The following is a 15,075-nucleotide window of genomic DNA, read 5'->3' on the forward strand; positions in this document are numbered from 1 at the left end:
ATGACAAAGGAGTTAGAATATTTTTCAGATTAGAAGACCAATTGAGCATCTCCAGCAATGAGACTCTTTTGGAAATGCAAGAAAAGCTAAATCTCTCAGAATCTGATGAACTGGAATTCCACAGACAACTCCAAAATCAGATAGAAGAAAATAACAGAAAGCTTGGAAAGAGATCCAGATCTTCAAGGAATTAGATTAATCTTCTCAGGCTAGAGGAGCACCTTGAAAATGACTGTGATCTAATCTTTGTGCATTTTGTTATTTGAAGCACTTTACAGTTTTATCTACTTACTTTTAAAGTTGTATTTTTTGGGTGTTTTGTTATCATCAAGTTTCTCTTAATTTATGGCTACAATTCCAGTAGACATAAATTGGGGGAGATTGTTATGGATTTATTGTGAACTTGATGATTGTATTAACAAAACACCTTAGTAGATTTTACTTAGTGAAAAATGTAGCACTCGACGGATAAGGAATATAGTCCCGACAGATGACTCAATATAGTCTCGACGGATGATGATTTATTATTCATCGAGTGAGTAGCTTGTGTAATAATGAGTCTGTAGCACATTTCTGCATACACCTTGTTTAGATTCTGTAGTAGCACTCAAGTAACGTTGACTTTAATTAGATATGCAGAATAGGTTGATTAATTGTACATAGATGTTGTCTTGTAATTCTGCATAAATGAAATGAAGTCAAGTGCCAGATAGCTACCCGACGGATAAACAACAATGCCACTCGACGGATGATCAACAAGGCAACCCGACGGATGATCATGTACCCGACGGATAATCAATTCAAACATTTGTTGACAGTGACAACACAGTCACATGCGTCGAGTGTATGCAAAAGGAATGTGGAAGCCTATTCAACTGGGTTTTAAAGAACAAAGAAGCATTGTCATTTCCATGCTATTATGAAAATATTCAAAGATGCTGGAATAGAGTAATGAAGCAGCATAGTAGCATAGTATTAGACTTGATAGGTTTTGTTTTATTATCTTGTCTTATTACTTTGTAATCTTTGTGATATATAAACCAAGAAGTAGCAAATAGAACAATAAGAACAAGACTAAGAACATTATCTCAGAGAAACAATTGTAAGCTGCATCCTTAGCATTTCTCTGAAAACTTAGTTGTTCATATTTGTAAGCAGCTGTGAGCTAATTTTGCTACACAGAGTTTCTTGATATAATATATATATCTCTGGTGGATACATTCAAATCCACCAGAAAGTTTTTAAAGACTTGTGTTTTTAATTACTTGTGTTTTGATTTTACTAACTTCTTATTCCGCACTTTGCAAATCAAACACTTATATATTATTAAGATAGAATATTTTATATTTTTTTTTTAAAAGTGTTCAAGAATTTTATTCAACCCCCCTTCTGTAATTCTTGTTGCATTGTTAGGGACTAACATAAAGCTTACAATTGGAGATGTCATTCATATAAAATCAAAGAGATACAACTAGAGGAGGAACCAAATTTGACATCCGGACCACAAATTGAGGTCATCGCTCAGTGCTTTAAGTTTGAGGGCAGCAACGCCCTCATCACCCTCCTTAACGGTACCCTCTTCAGCAGGGTCCTCGTCAGTTAGCAATATCTTTCGCATCCTTGCTGCTACAACGGGATGAGGGGTCCACATATTAAAACGCCTTTTTTTAGTTCTTCACGATCTTCAGTAATATTCTCCGGGTCATTGAGCATCATTGTTATAGTTCTCTCATTAGCAATCTGTTGTCTATAACATCGCAGCTCAATGATTGCATTCTGAAAGGAGTTAGAGGATGATTAGAAATTGAAATAGTAATAATGAGTCATCAGATATTTCTAAAATCAATTGATGACATTACTAAGTACATTAAAATTTTATTTTTTTGATAATGATGTATTCAGACCAGCTTATGTACGCGGATAATATATCTAAATTGCAGATAATATATTTAAATTGATGAGTACCCATTGCAATAATTAAAATAATTAAAAATTAATCCCTCATATACAAAAATAGATTATCAAACACATAAAATAATAATTCTTTCAATAATTGAAGTTAAATCGAACAATAAGCGCATCTGTTATCAATTAAAATTTTGAAAATTAAGCATACAAAGTATATAAACGAATTTAAATAATCTGATTATATATAAATAAACTCAATAAATTGAATTTAAATCGAACAATAAGCACATCTAATATCAGTTAATTTTTTTAAAATCAAGCAGAAACCAATTCAAATAATCTGCATAAATAAACCAATCCCGTAAAATTATTTACTGTTATGGATGTGTGCTAGACATCGAACATCAAACAATTGAATTAGCTAAATAACATCAATTAATTACCAAATAATTATAATCTAAGTCGCATATATAAAATTTTTTCATCAAAAACATATATAATATAAGAGTGTATATGGATGCGTCTGCGGAGATATAGATACATACGGTGAGGAACATCCATGAAAGATTGTTACCTGGTTTGTGAACCTGACAAGAAATTTGTGCTTCCAAGGAAAAGTTTGTGATAGCTTTTTTGTGTGTTGTGGGGGTTTAAAATGTGTGTGTATATACTCAGCTGCTTGCATTTTAAAACCTTAACGAGAGAACATATGCATATTTACAAATTTTGTGGGCTCGGCCGGAAAGAAATAATACTTGATATTTTTTTTTTTAGTTGCCACATTTAGAATAAAAAATTGCCCGCTCCTAAATAGTTGTCTCATTCCTATAACAACGCATTTTTTATCAAGTTTTTTTATATTTACCTCTATATTCATATTTTCAATGTTTAACTTTATAACTAATACACGCATTTAACTCGGTATTTAATACAATAGTTATGAGTATACATGTAACTAAGTTATAAAATTTAATTTTTCTAAAATTTATGTTTTTTTTTATAATAATTAAAAAGAGACGGAGGGAGCATGATTTTACATTTAACGTGAACTTTCTAGTATCTTAATCTATTATGGTAAATTTTAAATGCTTTCATTTTAGTAATTTATTACTTTTTCCTTATAAAAGTGCTATAATAAATTACTAAAATGTTTGTCACATATATAATTAGACATCTTGGTCATGATAAAAATTTAGATATATTTGACGAGTTGGAAATTTTAAAAATAATTAGTTAATTAAACAAAAGAGAATTAAGAATAATTATTGTTGTGAATATTAGAATGATAATGATGAAAATATATATATATATATATACTAATAATATATTATCTCTAAAAAGATGGTTACTTTTCCAAAAACAGGTCCCTTTCTCCCGTTATTTTTGATAAAATTACGTGTTCGAAAAGATAGTACTACCTTTCTCCCGCTATTTTTGATTTATTTAAATTTTAGCGATTACATTGACCAAACTTTAATTATAAATTTTAAATAATTCTCTTATAATTTTCTAATCTAAAAATAATGTATCTTAGATATACTTTGTAATAGTTTAAATTTTATGATTATTTTATGTCATAATTATATATGTAATTGGTTGTCAAAATTTGATCAAAAATAATCATTAAAAGTTAAATAAAATAAGTCAAAATTATGACATGGAGTAATAAATTTCTACTGTTTTATTTAGCAAAAAAAAATTCTACTGTTTTTTATGGTCAAAAAGTTTTGATTGTGAGAAAACAGTTGACAAAGTGTTACATGCATGTAACTGCTGAAAAATAAATAATAACTTCATCGAAAAATTTTAAGAATTACTGACATCCACGCAGGTTCTTATTCGCAATCCTGGCCATTTATTTATGTATATGAAATAGTGATCGGCAAGTATTTGAACGTATTCACGTGTTTAAAGCTATTTAAGTTAAATGTAAAGTATATTTTAATAATTTAAATTTTAAAATAAATTTTGAATAAAAATTTAAATATTTAATATTTTTTCAAAAATATAAAATTTAAAAATAAATATTTCTATATGTACCTTAAAATGTGTCGTGCGAATAAATGGGTGGGCGAAGGGATTACTATTTTTGTTTCGACCAGTAGATCAGATTTTAGAGTATCTCATTTTTGTCGCAATAAATTTGACATATTCCATGTATTTTTTTCCAGATATAACTAAACATGTTTATGACTGTGGACAAACACTACATCAAGCTGTTAATGTAGTGAAATCATCAAGCTTTTAATCTAGTGAAATAACTTAGAATTCACAAAACAATGTCGATATGTCCGAGTGGTTAAGGAGACAGACTTGAAATCTGTTGGGTTCGCCCGCGCAGGTTCGAACCTTGCTGTCGACGTTTTACTACTATTTTACAAGTTGTAACAGCCTAACGATGAGAGATGCGTAAAATGTCCACCGGGCCGGGTTTTGATCGGGCCTTAAAAAGCCCGGGCTTTGACTTTGACCATGTCGGGCTGAGCCGAGGTTTCCGAAAATGTTAGAGCCCGTTTGGGCCCTCGAGATGGGTCTAAGTGGGCTTTTTTTTCGGGCCGGATCGGATCGGGCCGGGCTTTTTTCTAATTTAAATCGGATCGAGTATTATTAGAGATTCCGAAGAATACATGTGTTAGCAACTAGATCATCGTAAAAATGTATTAGTTTACATGGAATATTTTATGAAAACATTACTTCGTTCAAAACATTTAAATTCGGCAAAAAATAAACATGTTTATAGAATAATATGTTTTATCATTGTCATGATAACAATTATATTCAAATATATATAGTATACTTATTATATCTTTTTTCATTATTTATGCAACGAAGTATATAAATAATATTATTAATCACAAATATGTAAATATATATGTGTTTAAAGTATTATTTATATTTATAGTAAATGTGAATTTATAAATATATAAAAAAATATATTAGAATAATCAGATTATAACCGGGTTTTTTCGGGTTTTTAATCGGGTCGGGCCGGGCCGAAGCCCGGGCTTTTAACAGGGCCGGGCCGGCCTGGTCTTTGCCTAAAAATATAGGGCCCGTCGAGGGCCGGGACCGGGCCGGGCTTGACCCCGGGTTTTGACCGGAGCCGGGCTTTGAATGGAGCCGAGCTTGACTGGGTTTTGACCGGATCGGGCCGGGACAGATTTTCGGGCCCGGGTTTTTTGAGCATCTCTAAACAAAGTCCTTCCTCTACTTATCGAGAGAATATAGATATGATCATAACTCCTACAAATTCAAATTTGAAAAAAAAAAGTGAAATCATAATGAGAACGTGGGTGGTAGTTATATAATCCCGATTTAATCTCATCTTAATTAACATTCTAATGACAAGGATTTAAACCAGTTTAAACCCCCTACGTTATTGTTAGTCTTTAATCAAGCGTGTTTATGTAATGGGAAAAAGAAAGAGAGAGGATAACATGAAAACATCAAAAGAAGAAAAACACAGAGTACTTAACGAGAAGTTAAAAGAGCTTGAACAGCATCATTACTGGAATTACTACTCTAGTAAACTGTGTGCACTATGTTTGATTAACAGGTCGCCGAGGAAACTAATGTCTTCTCTACAGACAAAACATTCGAGGTCTTTGTCGCCGGACGAGGAGAACTCGTTATCATCGAAAGAATGCAGCAGTGTTTGTTCGGATTGTTTTGAGAACGAAGAAGAAGAAGAAGAAGTGAGATCTGTTGTATTGTCATCTGCTTCTGTTCATAGTGATACTTGTTATAATGAGAACAATGATGATGGGATTAATAAAATTTACGAGGAAGAAAAGGAATTGGAGATTAAAAAAGGGCCTGGAGAAATGATCAATGGAACTGGTACTAATGTGAAGAATGCAGAAAAGATTAGAAATTTGGGCTGGGAATTTTCTATTTCAATTGTTGTAGCAGTGTTGATAATCGGGCTTGTAAGTGCTGTTATGTTTTCAGTAAATGCTATTTGGAATGTAGATCAAGATCTTGATCAGCTGTTTCTACCACCAACATGACACTTTCTTTTAAAATTCATAACTTTTCTTGGTGTTTTAACGTTTCTTTACTGAGTTGGTAAACATCATGTTTTGTATATTCATCATAACTGCATCAGGATGCCATACTGCGGTTAACTGATATATCTTTCGATTAAATTTACCGATTGTGTTATGTTACATATATAATTCTCGATTAAATATAAATGTAAGAGTATATAAATGTGAGAGCATATAGGCGGGTCCTGACCTAGTGCAAACCGTGTTGTCACCCCATGTCTATCAAGATTAGGGACTCAAGTTTTGTTCAATATATATTTAGGCCCACCAGGAATTTATTTATTGTCAGCACATCAGAAATGTTATGTAAAATCCGTTTGTTGATGAGAAACGAAATAAAAAACAGTGCAAAGTATACGAGAATTTTCTGTAAAAAACAAAATGCAAGTCTGATCTGTTTCTTGAAGTCTGAGATGCTTGACCCCAAATCATTCCCTAAGGGCTGAAAATGGAGAGGCCCAAAATAAAGAGGTCATATCAGTTTGTAGAACATGATGGTGTTCACTGTTCAATACGCTCCAAGTAATATTTGTGATTTGGTAAGCAGAATGATGGTCGTCCAGTCGTCTATATCCAGTAAACAAACAAAACTAGGACCGTACTCCATACAAAATGGACGCACATTCTGATGTAGGAGATAGAAAGTGCAACTTGTAATTTGGCATTTTTCTTTTTAAAAATATTGTGCAAAATTATTTATATCGCAGTTGTATTTAATTATGATATTTTAAAGTTCAGATGATTGTTAATGTGATGTCGGAATTTGGACCCCGGCTCTTCTCAGATTCTAGTCTTTTTAAAAATTTGTTCTTCTGTTTGTGTATTACAAATTAAAAAATATAAAATCTTATTAGAGATTTATTCTTAACACTTTACAATTTTTCTGTGACATCTAAAAATTTTAAATAAATCGATCATTTGTTGTTAAATTCTCAAACTTTAAACCTACAGTAACTCTGTTGTTTGAGACCAGAACTTTACGGACTTATCATCACAAAATCCTAAATTTGATTTCACTTAAATGTACGAATTTAAGTAGGGGTCACGGTGGTGGATATTATGTTAGCTCTTTTCACGATTAATCGAGAATTAGTCGAGGTGCGTATAAGCGGGTCTAAACATCTAATTATAAAAATAAACAAAAATACAAAAAAAAATAAACTGAAAACTGTTTCATAGGTTAAAAAATGGGGGACGACAGAATGCTATTTCTTTATGCCTTCCTGATTGGGATAATCCACTTCCGGCACCTTATAATCACTGTTTTAAAAATTAATAACTCGGCCAAGTAATCGATCCCGATTACTCATTTTTAACCCCTCGTTTGATCCGTATTGCGAGTAATGGAGTGTAAATTTTTTTCGTAAAAGATAGGTCAAAATTCGAGTTTGACTCGTGAGTACTCGGAGACTCGAAGTCAAAGTCATGTTTGACTTTCTCAATTTTTAACAAATTTGAAAATTTATATGATGTCATTAACTATTAAAATTTATTTAATAATTTTGTTAAAATTATCAAACGAATCATTTTTACTTGAACTCGTCCGCCCCTTATTGAAAAATGGAAAACCGGATTAGTTTTATTATTATTAATGTGTTTTTTAATTAATACTATTATAAATAACTAAGAAAATGATATACGATTCATTGTTAGAATAATCATTTCGAGTACTCTCTCATTTTTTTAGGAATAAAATCGAGTTGAACCGATTTCCGATTTTTACAAAAGGCTTCTAATTCATCGTTCTTCTAATCTTCCGCCCACTATCAAGTTTTGGACGAAACAAACAAATCTACGTACTTGTTGATAAAAATAAATCCCTCATTTAAAAAAGTGATTTAAATTTTAAAGCTCCAAATTATTGCTTCCTGTCAATTTAAACTGATTGTGAAGAACTTTTATATTTCATTACTGACCACTTTGAAACAAATAATTCAATTTTTCTGTCGTCCAATAGCATTTTTGATAGATAAGTGAGACATGCAAAATAGAGAAAATAACAAAATTATTGAGGACTGTGAATGATAGAGGAGGAAGGTATACAATGATTACTAACAACAATGGGCAAATGGGCCAGTTTGATATATCTATTGATCATAGAGACCACGTATTCTAAGTTATCCTCCCTTTAGAGTTTTTTATTTCTAGAAACTTCCAAACACTATATACCAATTATACTAGTGAGTATGATACCCTGATGATGATGCATTAGGGACTGGTAATAGCATAATTTTATGGGCCCAGTGAAAAATTAATAATAAATCATCAAATAAAGCATTTGTTGTTTGTTGTCCGAAGCAGTTTTAGTGTATTTTTATATATATATAAAATCCTCGTACCCCAAACAAGAGGCCACATATTTTAAACTTGTTATGCCGGCTTTCGGCCATGGGCCTAAACAGGTCCCTATAGGTGTACTGAATAGCTGGACTCTCGCGTGTGGGCTAGAACTATGGATTAATAAGACTTGGGCCGCTGCATGCGAGCTGGACTCGTGACATGCGAGCTGGGCTCGTGACATACGAGTTGGGCTCACATTTGCCATCTGGGCTCTCATATGCGAGTTGGGCTCAGGTGCCTTCAAGCGAAGTGGGCTCAGATGCCTACACGCGGGCAGGGCTCAGGTGCCCACACGCGGGCCGGGCTCAGGTGCCCACACGCGGGCTGGGCCCATGAGCCCACATCTTATAAAGACAGAGGTAACATTGTATTTATTAATTAAAAAGGAAGGCGGTGCGGGCCGAGGTGACCAGGCCGGCTCGCATCAAAGGACTTTGTGTGCAACATGGAAAGTGACTCATAGATGACTAAGTTGCTCGTAAATTTCGGGGCCGACACGGGTTATTCCTACAATTACGGGAAGAAATGCGGAGATGCCGCGAGATTGTAGGAAGCGTGTGGAGCCGGTCGAGATTTACGTGACTAATTGGCTGAAGGCCTGACTTTATCGTGGGCTTGGGCTGCGCGGGTTGGAGAACCCTAACCCTAGCCTACGTGACTTGTTCCCCAAGAACTACGTAAGGCTTGATCCCTATAAATAGGGTACGTAGGCACTTGTATGAGACATGAGTCGACACTTGACAGAGAATAACAAACCCTATTCTTTCTTAAGGAGTCAACATACGAGCTCAGCCACCACCATACATAACCTTCCTCCGCTTTCAAACATCGCCCTTGATCCTTGTTCCACTTATTAACCTCCAAAACACTGTTATACGAAATTCTCCCTATAACAAAACTTTTATATGATATTTAGCTAGAAACTTGTGCAAGAGACATATTTATATTTCTAATGAAAAACATGTGTTTGTGAATTAATGGTCTTTTACATGTGTTTGTGAACTTTTGTGAACTACAAGCTCAGCCACCACCAAACAACCTTTCTCCGCCCTCAAACACAGTCCTTGATCTTTTTTCCGCCCATTCACCTCTACAACACTGTTATATGAAATTCTCCCTATAACAATTGGCGCTAGAAGGAGGGGGTCGCTCATCTTAGGGGGAAAGATGACCAAAGAAAGCAAACAAGCGGCGACACCAGGAAGCGGAGGCAAGAAGAAGGACCATAACGAGGTCGAGCACACGCCCCTAGAGAATCAGGCGCCACCTCCACCAATTGCAACTGTGAACGGGCAGGCGGTCATGAAATATCTCGAAGGGCTGGCCGATCAGATGAATCAGATCAACGCCCGAATGTCAAGGGTAGAAAGAAGTTCGGTCCAGAACGCCAAGCGTAAGGCGCGCCGCCTCAAGGTCTCTCAGCGTAGCTAGAAGGGCAAAGGTCCTCAGAAGAAGCTGATCCACTATTTTGATGACGTGGCAACCGAGACCAAGCAGAAAAAATAAACATCACGCGAAAAGGAAGATATACCCCGAGGCCATGATGAGCGGGGCAGCCAGATCTCAACGAGATCGGGGCAGAAGCTAGCTTCATCTGAGGCAAGGTCGACTAGCGTGCTACACCGAGTGGGTAAAAAACTAAATGAGCACGACCTCAGGCTCAAACTAGAAAATTGCAAGAAGGAGAGAGAAGAGAAAGAGCCCGTGGATCAGAGAGGCTCGAAAAGAGAACGGGCAGCGACCCCTCCGGAAAGACGTCAACACACCTCGCCCAGAAGAGAGGAGCGACGTAGGCGCAGAGACAATCGGGAAGAGGGATCTCAAACGCGAGCCGGAGGTAGGGGACGCCGCGAGCGACCTCAGGGCTCACACCATTCGAGTAACGCGGGTGATGACAAAGAAGGAGAAGTTGTTAGAATAAGGGACCTAAGAAGGATCTTGGATGATATAGAGCGAGAGAAGAGGGGGCCCTCGGCCTCAGCTGCCCCTTCCCCGTTTACGGCTGCTATCCGATCATCCCCCTACCTCGGGTGTTTAGGCACAACCCCGACCTTCTATTCAACGGCGAGGCCGACCCGACGGAATACCTTATACAATTTAACACAGAGATGGAAGTCTATCAGGTGCCAGAGATGACCCGCTGCAGACTCTTCGCGGCATCACTCAGAGATAGTGCCCAACAATGGTTCTCCAAGTTGGGACCGGCTAGCATAAGAACGTGGAGGCAATTGGAGGACTTGTTCGTCAGACAATTTCAGTCCACCCTCCACTACTCACCTCCTGTGGCCACGTTAGCCAACATCAAGCAAAGGGAGGGGGAGCCCCTGGCAGAATACTTTCGTCGGTTCAACGCCGAAGTTCCCAAGGTGAGGGGGGCCAGTGAGGAAACCATCAAGAATTTCTTGATAGCAGGGTTGAAAGAAGGATCAAAATTCTATAAGAGCCTCCAAGCAAGTGAGCCAAGAACCTTGGCTGAGTTCTATGAGCAAGCTGAACCCTTTAAGAGGGTAGAGAAGTCGATGAGAGAGCTGAAAATCAGCGAGAGCTATCGAGACAAGAGGGACCGATCCTCGAGCCCTGACGAGAGGAGAAAGACATATCGACGTAGTTCAAGCCCCAAAAAGTCTGCCCGAGGTAAAGAAACAACTAAAGATTCAGGGAAACCTTATACGAGCAAATGGCAGACACACACCCCTCTGTTAGCCTCTATTGACCACATATACGCTATCTATGCTGGGACGGGGGTATTCAGAAAGGCAACCCCTCTCACAGACTATAATAAGAGGGATACTTCGAAGTATTATGCGTACCATGAGGCCACGGGGCATGATACAGCTAATTGCAGACAATTGAAGGACGATATTGAGACATTGATAAAACAAGGAAAGCTTACAGAATGGGTCGTCAAGGAGGTTCGGAGGCACAAAACTGATTATCATTCCGTCCCTCCTCCGCCCCCGGAAGATAAAGAGAGGGTAACTCGGGCCGGAAGCATTCACATCATTCTAGGCGGGTCTCACATTGGTGGAGACAGCCAGAAGGCGATGAACATGTATGCCCGAGAAGCAAAGGACAAGCCCCTCACCAACGTCAACCATTTGAGCCAAAGGCCCCTAGAGCTCTTTGAAAGGGAGGCTGACGACATCGTGTTTAGGGAGAGCGATGCCACATGGGTACATTACCCTCATACAGATGTCTTAGTCATAAAAATGAAGATTGGTACGGTGAATGTTCACCGGGCAATGGTGGATACCGGGAGCTCAGCTGATGTGTTAACTTATGATGCATACAAGAAGCTAGGACTGCTGGATAGGGAGCTAACCTCAACAGGGGGACACTTTTACGGGTTCACGGGAAACTCGATCGGGGTAAAAGGGACAATTCGGCTCCCGATGACCATAGGAGAAGAGGCTTATGTGGCCACCCAGGTCGCTACGTTTACAGTAGTAGATCAGCCTTGTGCCTACAATGTTATAGTGGGAAGACCCCTTATGAGGGAAATGAGGATGATGACCTCAATCCAACACATGACGGTGAAATTCCCAACCCCTACGGGGGTCGGCTTCCTGAAAAGCTGTCAATATGAATCAAGGGTCTGTTACAACCAGACACTCAGGGCAGCCGAGTCAGGGAATGCCTCAAGGGAGATAGCTGAAGCAGGTGAGTGCGACGTCCCCATAGAAGAGGCAGAGGGCAGGAAAAGAATACGTCCCGAGGGCCACGAGACTTGTAATTTGATTTTAATTGAGGAGTTGCCCGAGAACTACCTCGAGCACATGGGGATTCAGGTGGAACCGCGCCTAGGGGCCTTGCTAATGGAAGCCTCTCAGCCCATCATGTTGATACAAGAGGGGATTGTGGAGGAAGCAAGTGATGAAGAAGAGAGCCCAGAAGAAATCGCTGCAAGACTTAGGAGAGGGAAGTGGGCACGTCAAGAAACAACAATAACTATGGACCTGCCCAACGGAATCACTCGCACTGTAACCGCGACCTCTAAACGCTTGATAAATCCGGCCCGAGCTCACCAGCCCGAGCTCGAGGATACGAAAGGTTTGACAATCACGGAAATAGGAAAATCTAGAGAGGCTCGAGCAGATTTAGACCCGAGAATGCCCCCAATGGTCGAGAGGGCTGGGGCCGCAGAGGACACAATCCCGATCTTGGTAGACCCAAATGATCCCTCCAAGGTACTCAGAATAGGCTCTAACCTAAGTCCTGACTTAAGAGAGGATCTAGCCCGCTTCCTGAGGGAGAATTTGGATGTCTTTGCATGGTCACATTCTGATATGATAGGGATTGACCCAAATGTCATGTGCCACCGGCTCAACTTGGACCCGAAAAAGAAGGGGGTTAGGCAGAAGAGACGGCCGATTAGTGGAGAGAGGGCAAATGCCCTCAGAGAAGAAATGGATAGATTAATGGAGGCAGGACTTGTGAGAGAAGCCTTCTAACCCATGTGGCTGGCCAACCCCGTGCTTGTCAAGAAGCCCAATGGCAAGTGGAGGACATGTGTAGACTTCACCGACCTGAACAAAGCTTGCCCGAAGGACAGCTTTCCTCTACCCCGAATCGACCAGCTGGTTGATTCCACGGCTGGGCACGCATTGCTTAGCTTTATGGATGCTTATTCGGGATATAACCAAATCCTCATGTATGGGCCAGATCAGGAGCACACCTCCTTTATTACTGATCGGGGCCTCTACTGTTACATCGGGATGCCCTTCGGACTCCTTAATGCGGGGGCAACCTATCAGAGGCTGGTGAATAAGATGTTCAAACATCAGTTGGGGAAGACTATGGAGGCCTATATAGATGACATGCTGGTGAAGTCGAAAGAAGCAAGGGATCATGTCCGCCACCTAGCAGAAATGTTCCAGATCCTAAGGGAGTACAGAATGAAGCTCAACCCCCAGAAATGTGTGTTTGGGGTCGAATCGGGGAAGTTTTTGGGATTTATTGTCAACCATAAAGGCATTGAGGCCAACCCAACCAAGATACGAGACCTACTCGAGATGAGATCCCCTCGACGGGTGAAGGATGTTCAAAGCTTAACTGGACGAGTGGCTGCCTTGAACCGCTTCGTCTCAAAATCCTCCGATAAATGCCAAGAGTTCTTCAAAGCAATTAAAAGAGTGGGGAGGAATTTTAAGTGGACAGAAGAATGCGAGAAAGCCTTTCAGAACATAAAGAAGCATCTCAGCAGCCCTCCAATGTTGTCCAACCCAAAGGCAGGAGAAACTTTGATCCTATACTTGGTTGTCTCCGACTTTGCAATAAGTGCGGTATTAGTCCGAGAGGAGGATGGTGTCCAGCTCCCGGTATATTATGTGAGTAAAAGGCTAGCCAGTGCCGAGACTCGATACACAAGCCTCGAAAAGCTAACATATGCTCTGATCCTGGCCTCCCGAAAGCTCAGGCCCTATTTTCAGGCACACAAGATAGAGGTGCGAACCTCCTACCCCCTCAGACAAGTGATGCACAAACCAGAGTCTTCTGGTCGAATGTTGAAATGGACGGTGGAGCTCGGCCAATTCGAAGTGGATTATAAGCCAAGGACCGCAATCAAAGGTCAAACCCTGACCGATTTTGTGCTAGAATTTCCTCCATATCAGGAAGTGGAGCCGGGAGCCCTTGTGGTCATACCTAGCACAGAGGAAGTTGGGCTGGAGAGCCAAAATAGTGCCCCATGGTGGAGCCTATTTGTGGATGGAGCCTCTAACGGTGATGGAGCAGGAGCTGGAATTGAGCTAATCAGCCCAGAGGCGCACAAGATCAGACGTGCGACCCATCTGGCCTTTCATGCAACCAACAATGATGCTGAGTATGAGGCCCTGATCAACGGTCTCAAGCTAGCTTTGGAAATGAAGGTGGAGAATTTAAATGTGTTTAGTGACTCCATGATTGTGGTCTATCAGATAAACGGGGGGTATCAAGCTCAGGGGCCGAGAACAGAGCTTTACATGAAGTGTGCACAGAGGATAATCGCGAGGTTCAACGAGGTGAGGCTGAAACTAATCCCGCGTTGGCAGAATGAAGGCGTGGACGAGCTAGCTAAGCTCGGCTCACGCCGCGAAACCACTTTGATAGGGACCGTGCCCCTTGATATACAAAGGCAACCTAGTGTGCCCGAGCACGAGGTGGGCAGCCTCAGTAATGAGCTCGGCCCCACGTGGATGACACCTATTCTAGCATACATAAAAGAAGGTTCACTTCCGGACAAAAAGGATGAGGCACGGAGGATAAAATACAAAGCAGCCCGCTATGTGATATACGATGGGATTCTATACAAAAGAGGGTTCAGTGTGCCTCTCCTCAAATGCATAGATGGGGATGAATGCAACTACATCTTAAGGGAAGTACACGAGGGCATTTGTGGCAATCACTCGGGGGTAGCTCTCTAGCTCAGAAAATCCTCCGTCAAGGCTACTACTGGCCAACGCTGAAAAAAGACGCCTTTGAATTCTCCTGAGCTTGTGATAAGTGTCAGCGATATGCCAATTATTACAACATCCCCGTGGCCTCTCTCACATCCCTCATGAGCCCCTGGCCCTTCTCCATGTGGGGAATTAATCTGATTGGGGAACTCCCGAAGGCCAAGGGAGGCGTCAAGTATGCGGTGGTTGCGGTAGACTATTTCACTAAGTGGGCAGAGGCCGAGCCCCTAGTCACCATCACAGCAAAAAAGCTCAGGGAGTTTGTACACAGTGCTATTGTGTGCCGCTATGGCATCCCTTACAAGCTGATATCTGACAATGGGAAATAATTTGATAGCAAGGAA

General features: G+C 39.8%; 1 non-coding gene across 1 annotated transcript; it reads left to right on the top strand.

The window, feature by feature from the left end:
• The first annotated feature begins 4,189 nt into the window (after positions 1-4,189).
• Positions 4,190-4,270, top strand: TRNAS-UGA (transfer RNA serine (anticodon UGA)). The gene has a single exon. It is a non-coding gene; the product is annotated as a tRNA-Ser (tRNA).
• The last annotated feature ends 10,805 nt before the right edge of the window (positions 4,271-15,075 follow it).

Source organism: Apium graveolens, chromosome 5, assembly GCF_009905375.1.
Source record: "Apium graveolens cultivar Ventura chromosome 5, ASM990537v1, whole genome shotgun sequence".
Lineage (NCBI taxonomy): Eukaryota > Viridiplantae > Streptophyta > Magnoliopsida > Apiales > Apiaceae > Apium > Apium graveolens.